Genomic DNA, 16,665 nt, shown 5'->3' with positions numbered 1-16,665 from the left:
TTCCAAACACTATTAACATGCAGATTACGTGGGGTTTTTTTTTTTTACATGACCGGTAACCTGTCATCAGAAATTTTGCACTAAACCTAAAAGATTCCCCCTCTGCAGCTCCTGGGCTGCATTCTAGCAAGGTTCCTGTTATTATTGTGCCCCCTTTCTGACCAAAATAAAGACTTTATAAAGTGGTACCTTTTTGTATTCAAATCTTGATAATGGTACACGGGGGCGGGCTCTCTGGTGTCCGTTAGTCTGCCTCCTGTCGCTTTAGGCCGTCCCCAATCGCGCAATTTCAAAGCGGTGACGTGAGGTAAGCTGGCCAGCGCTTGCGCAGAACGGTGGAGGCGACGGTGAAAGAGCGAGCACGAGATTATGGGCGGGTACTTGCTGATGAAAATCCCAGCGCCGCCCATAATCTCACGCCTGCACAACACGTCACCAGCGGTCACACTGTGCACATTGCACAGTCCCGCAAGAGTGGCACGGCGCATGCGCGAGACCTCGGGCGCACTGGGTGGCCTCTTGAGGTATGAAATTGCGCGATGGGGGACGGCCTAAAGCGGCGGGAGGCAGACTAATGGACACCAGAGAGCCCGCTCCCGTGTACCATTATCAAGATTTGAATACAAAAAAGGTAAATGACTCACCCACCCCAGGGCCTTAGGTGACTGTCAGGTTTCCGGGTTTTCCAGTCCTCTTTTGAAAGAGCTTGCCCTCGGTTAACATGGAGTTTTATGTTCTGTTGCCCTACTTCCTGTCCAGCTGCTTAAAAGGCCGCCTCTAAGCCTAGTCCAGTGCCTGAGTATACTGCTTGCTGTGTGCTCCTGCCTTGCTGCTGCTGCTACTTGATTACCTTTGGATCCTCCTGAAAATCTACCGACCGACTCTGGACCACACCCGGTTTCTTCAAACTGTGCCCGGACTCCGTCTGCCGTCTTTGGTCAGCACGTCTGCCCGGTTTCTTCCGGTTCATAACCATTCTGGACTTTCATCCCGTACGGACACTTCTGGACTTTACCGCTTGCCCCTTGTGTCCCGGCTGCGGCGCATTTAGGCCTTCCGGGGTTGATTGCCGGACAGTCCCTGTATAGGGGTTCGCTCTGGTGGTCTCCCTGGGGGAGTCCGGTGCGTGGCCCCGGGAATCCCCTTCGCTCCGTTTCGGAAAGGTATTTTCATGTGTTTGTTATACTGTGTATTTCCGTTGTGTATCTACCGTGGTTACATATCATAAACATCTTGTACCACAAACTCGTCTCTGGCTGTCATTGCCCTACGCTATCGAAATCCTCAAAACATACAGTAGTATTACAGTGACTCTGTGTCGGGCCAGACTAGTCCGGGGTAGTCAGCGGTGGCAGGGCCAGATTCTGTGACCCTGGTGGGGGTCAGTTAATGTGGCGGTATTGGGGAGATGGTAAAGTTTATATAAAAGATTCGTGACGCCACCTGTGGTAATTTGCAGCTATGGAGCCGCAGCTGCTGGAAGGGACCTCCGGGGCTGATGTTATGGCAGCTAAGGTGTTTCTTGCTCTCCACAAGTAGAGCGGGTACCCCGGGGCAACCTTTGGTGCTTGGTAAAGTCTATGGTGTTTGTGGACGAGGTGCAGAATGAATCAGATGACACAGGGCTTGCAGTTTAGGTCTTTTACTCACTGTTTCTGAGTCCAGGTGTCAACAAACCAGTTGCCCGACAGTATGCTGGGATCAACTGTCAGGGACCTCTGCCGATCCCAGGTAGTTCAGAGGTATACCGGTGCACCCTTCCTGTGTCTCTCTCCTGACTGTCTTCTTAACCTTGACTCTATTAGTTGAACTGGTCTCGGCCTCCACCACAGGGCCTGTACAAAGGGGGCTAACCGTAGTTGTATCTTGCTCCCTTAACCGGGGATCTGTGGTGGGCTGTGGCCCGGGACGCTTGCAACCACCCTCGGCCTTCGGTGTTACTTTATGAGGAATTGTCTTTCTTCCCTCTGTCTGGGGACCATCCCCGAATGCAGCCAGATCCCTCCACCCAATCTTCCTGTGGAACAGGCCACGAGGCAATATGCACTTCCGTGGCCCTGGAATCCCTTCTTTCCTTCTTCAGGTGTCACCTGGGCCTAACTAGACCCCAGGATCTCCACCAGGAACTTCTTTCTGTCACTCTCTCCTGAGGTAACTACCTCCCTCTCACTCTCCTCACTCCTCTGCTCCTACTGACAGACTGATTGAACTTGGAACTTCCTGGTTCCCTCATCTACTCCCACTTGCTGACTCCTCCCACATACCCACTGACTAGGCCCCACCCACACTATTGGGACCAGAAATGGGACTTACGGCCCCATGAATACATCTATGGGGGTGGCTGCCACTATCCCTGACCCAGTGCATGCCTACCAATTGGTGTGTGAAAGTTTAGTCTGTGGACCGGTATATGACCTCATTCTTACCCAGGATGGGACATCACACTTCTGGCTGAGGTGCAATAGGTCTGTGGCGACGGAAGCCTCAGGGGCGCCACAGTACCACTTTATAAAGTCTTTATTTTGGTCAGAAATGGGGCACAAGAACAACAGGAACCTTGCTAGAATGCAGCCCAGGAGCTGCAGAGGGGGAATCTTTTAGGTTTAGTGCAAAATTTCTGATGACAGGTTCCCATTAAAGAGGTTTTTCCACATCAGATGTATTACTTCTCCACAGATTGGGTGCTACAGGTCAGAAAATTGGAGGGCCCACAGGTCACTAGATAAGTTACAAGGATGAGAGAGAATATATAAAACACACAGAACAACACATGCAGGATTGCAAAAAGAAAGGCAATACTGGTATACAGCGAATTGTATTATGCACTAGTTACATCACATCTCCTCTGTATTCATAAAAACAGAACCTTTGCCCTTTGTAACTTTAAAAAATATTAGATATCTATCTCACTCTGGAAAATATTGTACAAACATTGATAAACCTGAAAAGAAACAACATGCAAATACCTGGTATGGGCCAACATGCCTTCAGGTGCCAAGTAAATCACTCAGATGTCAGTGTATGGAGAAATGTTAAAGGGAATCTATCAGCAGGAGTTAGCTATGTTACCTGAGGACAACATGAGATAGGGGCTGAGTCACTGATTAGGCTTTGCGCCGTTTCCATACAATGAGTGTTTTATCGGAAAAATTATTGCTGTCCAGACTAGGTGTCCGCCTGAGCCCTGGTCCAACTCCCAGCACTGATTTGCAGCTGTTACCATACAATGAACACAGGAAGCGGTGGTGTGGATGCAGTTAGCTTTCTGAGCTCTGTATCCAGTAAACTATCAATGTGGCACATCATTGGAATCAGGGTCTCTATCTCTACATGATGCAGATGAGGAAACAAAAACCTGGTGACAGATTCCCTTTATATCAATAAAGACACTTTATCGGGAACTTACTACAGCTAGTAAGAAAAATGATCGCTCTGCCCAGAAATACTAAGTAGCAACCCTTTCCCGACATGTGTTTTGCTTTCTGCTTTGTAGAGGGGACCTCAGAATACATTGCCATAACAGACATTTTAACAGGGGGCAGCATACCAAAGCTGACAGATTCCCTTTAATGGGACAATCAGCACAGGATGACTGTTCACACCAAGTTCTGGCACTCGTGCATCATGGTGCGGTTAAACAATTAAATTCACCTTCCCATCTACTTGTTTACCCTCAATCTGCACCCTCCCCTCTTCTGTGATTGACAGCTCTGGCTTCAAAGAACCAAAGAAGGTAAGAGATAGATTGACAACCAGGTGGATTTAAAAGACTAGCCCTGCCATTATGCCTGAAAGCCTGTACCTGGTGTGAACAGGCGTCCTGTGCTGATAGAGTCCCTTTAATAGCAGCTCAAGCCCCCGTAATGTACAAAGCAAAAAACAAAAAAAAAAAAAAAAACACACACACACACACACACACACACACACACACACACACAACCCAAAATTTATTACGAATAGGATTCTAGTAAATAGCAAGATACAAAAAACTAAAGAGAAGATGATTCTACCCTGAATTCTAATTTTTAGGGCAGAAAGGTTTTTTTTGTTTACCTTTTTATCTCTAGAAATAAAATGTCGCAAAATGTTCTTTATAATCAATACGCTAAGAATAGACAAGTATAGAAATAATGAAGAGCACGTGGCGAGTGCTAAAGTGGTGTGACAGATATGGAGAGTACACGGACAATCTGTACTTCTCAGGTCAATTTTGTTTTGTAACAAAATAAAAAAAAAAAAAAAAAAAAAAAAAAAAGGGCCGTGCAGGGCAGAGTCGTCCTCTGATTGGCCCTTCTCTGCTGTCCTGGGGGGGGGGGGGGGGGGGGGGGGAATTACCTGAAAGACCAAGAAAATCTGCTGCAAGTCACCAAAGGTCAGTGCAAAACCGACAGCAAAGTCCGTGCGTCTTCTCCTCCAATTACTAAAAAAGTATGGCATTTTTTTAGCCATTTACTATTCCAAGTCCCATAACAGGAAGTTCTTCCATAATTACACGTTAGGACAAATATATAGGAGCGCTGCTCATAAAATCCTTCTAACATATACTGCACAGCCATACAGACAGCCGTAAGCGGTGCACTTACACATACCATTAATGAAAATCTGCTGGGGTCACTATCGGGGTAACCTGTCAGCACATACAAAGGGCTCATCTCCTGTCATGACCAAATAGGGCCCTAAAGACCCTTATGAGCAATCTACTGACTGCATTTTCAATCCCTTCAAACAATTTTTGTCATGTTATTTCACAGAACTTTTTTTTCTCATCAACATCACTTGTATTACGAATTGTAATTAGAGTTGAGCGGACTTATAACAATCTGGGTCCGGCGGATCCGACGCGGGTTGGAAAAGAAGTCCGGATCCGATCCGGACCCATGTATGTGAATGGGGAGCGGATCCGGGACGAGAGAGTGAGAGAGAGAGAGAAAAAAAAAAAAAAAATATATAAAATTTTCCCGGATTGTGCAGCCGGATTCCCGCGACCGGATCGGACGCTGAAACCGCGCGGATCCGGATTTTTACAGTTCGGATCCGCTCCGACACTAGTCGTAATGTTGAGTGGCATTGCCTTTACCAGCGTGTTGAAAAACACCACAAGAGAAAAAAAACAAAACACAACAAACAACAACAACAACAACAACAACAACAACGGACACGACCTGGCAACATGCCTCTTCTGGTCAGTATGATTCTGGCCATTTTCAGATTCCTGTAACTTTAGTTTTTCATCGATGTACCTGTCTGAGGGTTGTTTTTGGAGTGGTGAGATGGTGTTTTTTATGGATACCATTTTGGGGTGTTCTGATTTCATTGCACTTCTTTGGGTAGGCGACGCAACTCAACATCAGCAATTCTGCAGTTTTGATTTTTTCTTTTATGACAGTTACTATGCAGGTTAAATAACGGTACACTTTTTTTTTTATTTAGGGTAAAAAGGTGTAAAAGTTTGAGATTTCTCTCTAAAGAAACTTGAGCCAGCCAGGCCATTCAGATCAACGTGACAGAAGCCAGCAGTGAGGAGCGCGGGCCTGTAGCCTTTGTGATGAGGAAACACCATTAAACACTTCTGCAGATCTAGGAAAGTGTGATCATAACACATATAGCCTGACCACATAGTTAATGAATTGTTTATTCAAAACGCTAGAAGACGAGCCAAGTTCAATAGCTCAGAGCCATTCTACGAGTCTGAACAATGGACTGAAGTTTTTCCTCAAATTTCGTTTATGAAAAACGTGTCAATGCTCGTACAATGAAGGCTGGACGGACAGGAAGGAGTCGCTCAAAAGACGCAACGTTTTAGTGGATTTCTCATACTTGAGGTTTGTTACGATATTTCTGATTGAAATAATGAACATGAGGTTGCAGTATTGTTAGAAGCCGTGGGTATAGGGGACAAATGCTTACTCAGACTGGAAGCCCCCATAGATTGTAAGGCCCCCATACATTGTAAGGCCCCCATACATTGTAAGGCCCCCATACATTGTAAGGCCCCCATACATTGTAAGGCCCCCATACATTGTAAGGCTTGCGAGCAGGACCCTCACTCCTCCTGTAACTCTTGACCTATGTGTTATTTTGTTTTTGTCTGAACATGCCTCTGCTTAATTGTAAAGTGCTGTGGAATACGTTGGTGCAATATAAACTTAATTAATGGAGAGGTAATGCCCAATTTATCATTGTCCAGTGTAAACCTGCCCAGCAAATTAATGAACACCCATGTGTCGCTGGTCGCATCGAGTAGTTTTACTTCCTATATTGCTGACCTGCACCCATCACTGACCGTGCAGAAGGACCTTTTAGTTCTGTGTTGTATCTCCTGGAAATGTATAAATAAATAATTAGGTGTTAACGTTTCCCTTGTCAGCAAGGTGTGTCCCTTCACAGTCAGCCATTTCCTCTAAATATATAATGGAGGTCTGGATCCTGAGACCCTGACCAAAAGCTCAAGAGACCCTCCTCTCCACCACTCCTCGAGAAGTGCAAGTTAAATTACAAAGCTTCTCTATACTTTGCAGTGTAAAACACGTACAGCACACAGATTGTACACCGATGTCATCCATGTGCTGTACGTGTTTTTCACAGACCCATACACTTGTATTGGCTCGTCATCTGTGCTGCCAATAAAAAAAAAAAAAAAAAAAAAAAAAGAATTGTGGCATCAGTGGAAAAAAAACAAAACAAAAAACACATCAGATGCCCTACATACTAGACACACGGGACGTGTGAAGGAGGCCTTAGGCCCTGTGCACACGCTGCATTTTTTGCCACTTTTATGGTGCAGTTTGTTGACCTAAACTGCATGTATTACTTTCCCCAGCAAAGTCTAAGAGAATTCAGAGGTGCTGTGCACACGTTGCTTCTTTTTTCCCCTTGCGGTTTTGGTTGCAGAAAAAAAGAAGCAGCATGTCACTTCTTTCTGCATTTTTGACCTGCGTTTTTACATTGAATATAGTGAAAAAACGCAAGGGGCAAAAATGCACCCAAAACGGTGCCAAAAACACATGCTTTTTTTTGGCTAAAAGGTGAGTTTTTCTACCAGAGGGTGCGTTTTTCGCTGAAGAAACAAAACTGCAGTGTGTACACAGCCTTAGGATCGCTATTAAGTCCATACTCCGCTCGCTGTCTGCAATCAGGCAGGAGCTTGTGAACCTTTGAGCAATCATATATGGTCTCAGCATCCAACACCCCCTCCTCTAATCAACAGACAGCCTCCTGATCTTTACACAAGTTCAGTTAAATGACAGAAAAATATAACGTTTTCTGTTCAAAACGTTTAGTTACTTTTTACCGCACCACTCCAGTGTTTTCCCTCCCTACAGTCTTAGGGTGCACTCACACTAGCCGTATGACTCACATGAGTATCGTATCAGTAGAGAAATACTTTGGCGTAGTGTTGGGGCTCTGTTGCATTGATCAATTCAATAGCTACATTTCTCTTTATTCATATGTTCATGGCAATAATGCAGATTCCATTTTCATACCTTCACTCTTACATATAGCGATTGGATTTTTCATGTCAGTATTCACACAGCAGTTTCTGCTTTTCATACAGTTAGGTCAAGAAATATTTGGACAGTGACACAATTTTCGCGAGTTGGGCTCTGCATGTCACCACATTGGATTTGAAATGAAACCTCTACAACAGAATTCAAGTGCAGATTGTAACGTTTAATTTGAAGGTTTGAACAAAAATATCTGATAGAAATTGTAGGAATTGTACACATTTCTTTACAAACACTCCACATTTTAGGAGGTCAAAAGTAATTGGACAAATAAACCAAACCCAAACAAAATATTTTTATTTTCAAATATTTTGTTGCGAATCCTTTGGAGGCAATCACTGCCTTAAGTCTGGAACCCCATGGACATCACCAAACGCTGGGTTTCCTCCTTCTTAATGCTTTGCCAGGCCTTTACAGCCGCAGCCTTCAGGTCTTGCTTGTTTGTGGGTCTTTTCAGTCTTAAGTCTGGATTTGAGCAAGTGAAATGGCATGCTCAATTGGGTTAAGATCTGGTGATTGACTTGGCCATTGCAGAATGTTCCACTTTTTTGCACTCATGAACTCCTGGGTAGCTTTGGCTGTATGCTTGGGGTCATTGTCCATCTGTATTATGAAGCGCCGTCCGATCAACTTTGCGGCATTTGGCTGAATCTGGGCTGAAAGTATATCCCGGTACACTTCAGAATTCATCCGGCTACTCTTGTCTGCTGTTATGTCATCAATAAACACAAGTGACCCAGTGCCATTGAAAGCCATGCATGCCCATTCCATCACGTTGCCTCCACCATGTTTTACAGAGGATGTGGTGTGCCTTGGATTATGTGCCGTTCCCTTTCTTCTCCAAACTTTTTTCTTCCCATCATTCTGGTACAGGTTGATCTTTGTCTCATCTGTCCATAGAATACTTTTCCAGAACTGAGCTGGCTTCATGAGGTGTTTTTCAGCAAATTTAACTCTGGCCTGTCCATTTTTGGAATTGATGAATGGTTTGCATCTAGATGTGAACCCTTTGTATTTACTTTCATGGAGTCTTCTCTTTACTGTTGACTTAGAGACAGATACACCTACTTCACTGAGAGTGTTCTGGACTTCAGTTGATGTTGTGAACGGGTTCTTCTTCACCAAAGAAAGTATGCGGCGATCATCCACCACTGTTGTCATCCGTGGACGCCCAGGCCTTTTTGAGTTCCCAAGCTCACCAGTCAATTCCTTTTTTCTCAGAATGTACCCGACTGTTGATTTTGCTCCTCCAAGCATGTCTGCTATCTCTCTGATGGATTTTTTCTTTTTTTTCAGCTTCAGGATGTTCTGCTTCACCTCAATTGAGAGTTCCTTAGACCGCATGTTGTCTGGTCACAGCAACAGCTTCCAAATGCAAAACCACACACCTGTAATAAATCCCAGACCTTTTAACTACTTCATTGATTACAGGTTAACGAGGGAGACGCCTTCAGAGTTAATTACAGCCCTTAGAGTCCCTTGTCCAATTACTTTTGGTCCCTTGAAAAAGAGGAGGCTATGCATTACAGAGCTATGATTCCTAAACCCTTTCTCCGATTTGGATGTGAAAACTCTCATATTGCAGCTGGGAGTGTGCACTTTCAGCCCATATTATATATATAATTGTATTTCTGAACATGTTTTTGTAAACAGCTAAAATAACAAAACTTGTGTCACTGTCCAAATATTTCTGGCCCTGACTGTATATTCCCCTACATAGTCACTGGTGTGCATACCTTATCTCCATATACTCCAGTCCCATGGCACCATCTTGTGACTGAAACTTCTGACAGGCTGGAAGTCAGAAGATACATCATCACAGGCACTAAGTACAAGTCTATGAGAGTCATAACGATGCTCTCATTGACTTATGATGAAGAGTCACCTTCACTGCGCTCCTTTAAACACTGGAGCAATCCAGGAGGCCATGAACTGCCCAAAACTGACAGCGATAACCGATAACAGGAGAAAATGCCAGAAAAGGAGTATAAGACAGGGGCAGAGTCTTTAGATTAAAAAGCACCACTACAGTGGTGAAAAGAAAGAAAAAAAAACAAACAAACCTGGAGTGGCGCTTTAAGCCATTAGCACAGTATGGTTTAATTTTAATTCCGAATAGACTAAATAAATCCCATCTATGGTCCGCCTATCTTCACAATCTGGTGCCGCTTATCACCTGACGAAACAAAGGACCACACGTCCTTGCTGCATCCAACATCAGACGTGGTGAGAGGCAAGCTGTCTCCAAACTATACTGTTCCAGCTGAAAATGAGAGGAATGATCTTTACAGACAGCTTTAGGAATTGAAGGACACTGGTATGAATATCTGACTATTCAATCTGCTGTGATGACCCTTATCAGATCCAAACTCAGGGAAGCTAGAACGATTTGCAGAGAGAAAGACAACGATAATTCATAGGGCTTCTGCAGATGGCTGGCTTGGTACCTTTAGTACGAGATGTGCGGCCAGAGGGGTTGTCTACAAGCCTCCTGTTTCATATTAGGGAGTTTTCTTTGGGATTCTGTAGCTTTAGATCCAGTGGAGAAGATCCCTGTACACACAGGGCCCCAGAGTGCTCGTACTCCTTATACTAAAGGAGCAGCAGCGCCAGGTGCATAAACCCTATGCAGCCAGAGACAGCAGAAGGCTGATGCCCCCTGGTACACTCCGCTTGCCCTGGCTGTCAATAAATCATCTCCACTGAATCCACAGACTATGCGCTGCTGCTAGAGCTGAACATTTTAATAAGACGGCTTCTCAGGGAGCTGCAAGACAAAACTATACAAAGTACATAGCTAACTTTAGGAGGGGAATCAATGTTAAAAGAGGGGAGTCTCACCAAAACATGATCCCTCCGTATGACATGGAGCTCATAGTATAACATCAAAGTCTGCCCTGTCAGACAAGTGGTGTCCATGGATCACCTAGATGGCATTTATCTGGATGGCTGCACAATAGAGCTAGATGGAAAGGACACATCTGCCCACAGTCTACATACAAGTTCACATTCGGTGAGGTTTGCTGAATCTTATGTTCTTGTTGGTTAAAGACATAATAGTTGTTCCAAGTTCAGGTGCTCATGGTTGAAATTGGATCAACAGCAGCCACAGAACGTACGCTCCAGAAACAGCCGAGTGCGGCGGAGCTACAGAACGAGGACACAGCGTAGCTCAGCCATCAACTTCCTATGCTGTCAGTGTACATCGCGGGAAACCTCAGTCCACATAAATGGACCCTTGCATGGAGTTGGCCATTCACACCGCCAGATATATTGTTAGGAAAGGACTAACTCATCTGGTACAATCGTTCTGAAATCCAGTTCCTTAGAGTCGTCATTAGGCTCATGTCATAAGGCTATGTGCGCACATTGCGTTTTTCGGGTGCATTTTTGGGCTCAAAACTGCACGACTTTGCTTCCCCAGCAAAGTCTATGAGTTTTCATTCTTGCTGTCCGCACACAACTTTTTTTTAAGCTGCGTTTTTGAGCTTTAAAGAAAAAAAATGGACATGTCAATTGTTTCCTGCGTTTTTCTGCGTTTTCCCCCCATGCAATGTATTTGAAAAACGCAAAGATCAAAAACGCACCAAAGCGCAGAGATCAAAAATGCACCAAAACGAAGCCAAAAATGCACCAAAACGCAGCAAAAATGCATGCGTTTTTACCTGTGCGTTTTTTGCACATTTTTTGCAGCGGATGCGTTTTTAGCAGCCAAAACGCACAAAAACGCAGTGTCAAAAAAACGCAGCGTGCGCACATAGCCTAAGAACACAAGTTCCCAATTACCAGTCTGTGCAATCGCGGTGTGGATCAGAGATGAAGGAGCACATTAATCAGCGTTTGTTTATGGACTGAAATCTGTTGTCTAAATGAAGCTTTTCACACGTCTTTTAGAGACGGCTTCTACACGATACTGTATTCAGCAGATGGGATTTTTTAAGTATATTTGATGCGTTTTCTACCAGATAAAAATCAAAAGGGTTGAGGTTTCGCCTTGTGGAGTGTTACAGGCCAAATATGAAAAGTTTCAATCAGATCATGTGGTCATTTACACCCACTAATTTAGGTTGTTACAAGTCTGATTGGGTAGAAATTGGTTAGAGATCTGTAAGTGTACAGATATCATAAAGGTGTATCTACACAGCACAATCAGGAGCAAGCATTGCTGGGATTAGAATCAGGCTGCCATTCACCCATCGAGCAAGCAAAATCTGTGTCTGCTGAGAAAAAGGATTATTCAGCTTGCTTAAAAATAATAATCAATAAATCATTCTCGGCAGCACATTGTCCATGTACACAGGACGGGAGCTGTCGAGAACAACAACAATCTATTACACAGAACGATCTATCACAGACAGTGCAGATGAGCTGTCTACAGACTATAAACAACCCAACAATAGGGGAACACGGAGCCGAGCTGTGATGGTTTTCAGCCACAGGTTGTCTAATATGAACGCACCTCTAGGCACATAAATAAATTGTAGCCTGTAAAAAGGTCATTACATTGCATACGTTTCATAAATGGTGCTTCACATCACTTCTATAGCCAAACGTAAATAATATGGAATACTTTACTTGCTTAACAGTAAGTGCACACAATTTTAATAGAAAATGATGCCTTGATTGCACGTCTCAAACATTATATCACCCCAATAACTGTTGTCATTTCAGGAACATCGATGAACACCCTAAGAAGCTTAGCCCTGGGAGCCCATAGCTAAGAGCACAGCTCCTTGGGCTTGGTCCGTCACCTTCACACCTGGACGTCTGACACAAAGCGCTCATGTCCTTGGTTTCGCACCACATGACAAAGTCAGTGACACACAACTTCACAGCTGAATAGTCGGCTTATATGGGTTAATGTTACCAAATAATGTAACAAGCCGAGCTGTTCCGTTAAGATACATGCAGCCCTTTAAAAAGCATTTCCTCCCCAGTAACAGGTCCAATCTGTGATATCAAAGGCTCGAGATAAACACTAATGTGTTCTCAGAAAGGAGAATATGAGGAAGGATTGTCAGGGCAGATAAGAAGAAGAAAGCTTGATGTCCAGTAAATACAATGTAATGCAATCACTGACAGGCTCAGCTTTCCAGATGATTACTCCAAAATAGACCATGAGGAAAGAAGCCGCACATGTGCAGGAAAACAGGACGAGACCAAGTTGTGTAGCAATGGCCTCTGCCCTGTCTGGACCCACATCACCCCAATAACGTGCAGTGTTTACATCCGAGTCAGCAGCAGAGACATAGGAGGAGAGGAAAGGGGCCATCGTCTCAGGAAGCACCATCAGACAGAAGTCCTGCCATAGGACCTGGCACATGCCACCCTGCCAGGCAGGCGTCAGCCGAGCATTAACCCTCAACTGGTGAGGTGGTGTTTGCAACACCCCAGGGAAATGTTGTTCAGCAGGCATTCATTGGAAAACGCTGGTATGAATCATCAATGTATTACATTTTCCGATACTTGTGGGTGTCAAAAACTTGGTATATCCATGTGTAATCAATCGCCAATAAGAAAACGATTAAAGCAAACGTGATCTCTGCATTTTCTGTAAAAATTACAGATTTCTAAACACTGGGGTATAGGAAGCCCCCACATCACCAGCTGCATGACAAAAAGCCCACCTCACCAGTTCAGGGTTAAGGATAGCAGGCCAACTACAACTAAGGGAAGCATCCTACACAAACCAAGGCCAACAAGTGGACAGCAACACAACAGAGACACCCCCCCCACAAGTGGCCAGCAACACAACAGAGACACCCCCCCCCCACAAGTGGACAGCAACACAACAGAGACACCCCCCCCCCAACAAGTGGCCAGCAACACAACAGAGACACCCCCCCCCAACAAGTGGCCAGCAACACAACAGAGACACCCCCCCCCCCACAAGTGGCCAGCAACACAACAGAGACACCCCCCCCCAACAAGTGGCCAGCAACACAACAGAGACACCCCCCCCCCCCCACAAGTGGCCAGCAACACAACAGAGACACCCCCCCCCCCACAAGTGGACAGCAACACAACAGAGACACCCCCCCCCACAAGTGGACAGCAACACAACAGAGACACCCCCCCCCCACAAGTGGACAGCAACACAACAGAGACACCCCCCCCCCAACAAGTGGCCAGCAACACAACAGAGACACCCCCCCCCCCAAGTGGACAGCAACACAACAGAGACACCCCCCCCCCCCAACAAGTGGCCAGCAACACAACAGAGACACCCCCCCCCAACAAGTGGCCAGCAACACAACAGAGACACCCCCCCCCCCACAAGTGGACAGCAACACAACAGAGACACCCCCCCCCCACAAGTGGACAGCAACAACACAACAGAGACACCCCCCCCCCAACAAGTGGACAGCAACACAACAGAGACCCCCCCCAACAACAAGTAGACAGCAACACAACAGAGACCCCCCCCCCAACAAGTAGACAGCAACACAACAGAGACCCCCCCCCCAACAAGTAGACAGCAACACAACAGAGACCCCCCCCCCCCCAACAAGTAGACAGCAACACAACAGAGACCCCCCCCCCCAACAAGTAGACAGCAACACAACAGAGACCCCCCCCCCAACAAGTGGACAGCAACACAACAGAGACCCCCCCCCCCAACAAGTGGACAGCAACACAACAGAGACCCCCCCCCCCAACAAGTGGACAGCAACACAACAGAGACCCCCCCCCCAACAAGTGGACAGCAACACAACAGAGACCCCCCCCCCCAACAAGTGGACAGCAACACAACAGAGACCCCCCCCCCAACAAGTGGACAGCAACACAACAGAGACCCCCCCCCCCCCCAACAAGTGGACAGCAACACAACAGAGACCCCCCCCCCCCCCCAACAAGTGGACAGCAACACAACAGAGACCCCCCCCCCAACAAGTGGACAGCAACACAACAGAGACCCCCCCCCCAACAAGTGGACAGCAACACAACAGAGACCCCCCCCCCCAACAAGTGGACAGCAACACAACAGAGACCCCCCCCCCAACAAGTGGACGGCAACACAACAGAGACCCCCCCCCCCCCAACAAGTGGACAGCAACACAACAGAGACCCCCCCCCAACAAGTGGACAGCAACACAACAGAGACCCCCCCCCCCCAACAAGTGGACAGCAACACAACAGAGACCCCCCCCCCCCCAACAAGTGGACAGCGACACAACAGAGACCCCCCCCCCAACAAGTGGACAGCAACACAACAGAGACCCCCCCCCAACAACAAGTGGACAGCAACACAACAGAGACCCCCCCCCAACAACAAGTGGACAGCAACACAACAGAGACCCCCCCCCCCCAACAACAAGTGGATGGCAACTGAACAGACCCCCCCCTCAACAAGTGGACAGCGACACAACAGAGACCCCCCCCCCCCCAACAACAAGTGGACAGCAACACAACAGAGACACCCCACCCCCTCCTCACAGCGAGTGGAACTACATTCAGGGATAACCCCTGAACACAACAGTGGCCATCACTGATTCACTGGCACATGACAATCATGCTGTGGTTGTTTGATGGAGTTTTCGTGGGCTCATTTACTGATGGGGTACCTGTCAGTTTTCTTGGACAGTCATTCCAAAATCTCTTCCCTAGAAACTTCTTACTCCCGTCACCCCAATAATATACCAGATCAGCAGTAAACATTGAAATACAAAAAAGAAAAAGTGAATACTAAAACTGAATATTGTTGGGGCGTTCCCCAATACACAGCCCGGACCCCCAGTATTCAGTGTTGTGTAATGGCAGTTCCATAATCCCAATTATATCAGTAATGTTATGACTCTGCACACCGGGGTGATATCGTCCCAAAGACCCTCAGGGATGGGGACCCCACCACAGAGGACCCCACACCGGTGTTTGGGGGGCAGATAGGGTAGTTATTGGGGACCTCAGTACAGTCCAGATCTAACATCTCCACTGTCCCATCTTACACTAATCCCATAGGAGCTATACAGCCCATTACACCGCCGTGCACACACCAGTGACAGCAGCCACTTACCCTGGAGAGGAGCGGATCACTTCCCGGAGCCGGTGACCGCGGCGGGGATCTGCGGGGCCATCACCAGCCGGACCGGAGCCAAAGTGCAGCAGAAGTTCAGGCACTGCCAGGTCCTGTCCTCCTCCTCCGTGCCCCGCACTGCCAGGTCCTGTCCTCCTCCTCCGTGCCCCGCACTGCCAGGTCCTGTCCTCCTCCTCCGTGCCCCGCACTGCCAGGTCCTGTCCTCCTCCTCCGTGCCCCGCACTGCCAGGTCCTGTCCTCCTCCTCCGTGCCCCGCACTGCCAGGTCCTGTCCTCCTCCTCCGTGCCCCGCACTGCCAGGTCCTGTCGTCCTCCTCCTCCGTGCCCCGCACTGCCAGGTCCTGTCCTCCTCCTCCGTGCCCCGCACTGCCAGGTCCTGTCCTCCTCCTCCGTGCCCCGCACTGCCAGGTCCTGTCCTCCTCCGTGCCCCCGCACTGCCCCGTCCTCCTCCCTGCGCTCTTCTTTATGTGGGACGCAGCGTCATCCCCGTGTAAGCAGGTCCGCCCCTTCACAGCCCGGCCGGGGGCGGGACAGGCGGTGGCTGCTCCGGCTCTCCCCGTGCTCTGCTGTCTGGGAGCCCGCGGCGCTCTCTGGTCCTGAGCGTTCACCTGGAGGCGGCACACACCGCCGGCGCTGCCATGGTGGCCGACTGTCCCCGGCAATCACCCCGCACCCTCCCTCCCCCCCGGCACACTCGCCGGGCACCGGCAGCTCAGCGTGCTGCGCTCCGACCACAGGGAGAAGAAGGGGAGAAGCCGGAACCCGCGTCACTGGGAGAGCAACAAGAGCGGCGGAGGCGGCAGCATGGAGAGCGGACCGGCGCTCGGCTTCCTCCTCATCCTCCTCCTCTTCCAGGCGGCGCGCAGGGAGCTCTCACGTCGTGCATGCGCGGCCCGGCAGCTTCTCGTTACCTCAGCCGAGGGCAGCGGGGCGGATGGGGTCTGAGCGAACGGCTGCCAGCTGCGGGATTGGCTGCCAGGAGCTGCCATGTTACGGGCCGATACCAGACGATGTGGCGCCTCCACGTACAGGAGCAGCAGCGCTGACCGCCGCCAGTGAGCGGACACCACGACGGGCACAGCAACCAATCAGATGCCGGTTGTTATTTTCTCAGAGGGTCTTTTTC

General features: G+C 47.9%; 1 protein-coding gene across 1 annotated transcript in view; it reads right to left on the bottom strand.

Moving 5' to 3' along the window:
• The window catches only part of FURIN (furin, paired basic amino acid cleaving enzyme), a 267,831-nt gene extending 251,612 nt beyond the window's left edge, over positions 1–16,219 (bottom strand). Inside the window, exon 1 of the mRNA XM_075345887.1 lies at positions 15,520–16,219. The gene's annotated coding sequence lies outside the window, so the exon portion shown is untranslated. The remainder of the gene's footprint in view (positions 1–15,519) is intronic.
• Between the last annotated feature and the right edge of the window lie 446 nt (positions 16,220–16,665).

Source organism: Anomaloglossus baeobatrachus, chromosome 4, assembly GCF_048569485.1.
Source record: "Anomaloglossus baeobatrachus isolate aAnoBae1 chromosome 4, aAnoBae1.hap1, whole genome shotgun sequence".
NCBI classification, from domain to species: domain Eukaryota; kingdom Metazoa; phylum Chordata; class Amphibia; order Anura; family Aromobatidae; genus Anomaloglossus; species Anomaloglossus baeobatrachus.
This window is presented reverse-complemented; position numbering and strand designations above follow the sequence as displayed.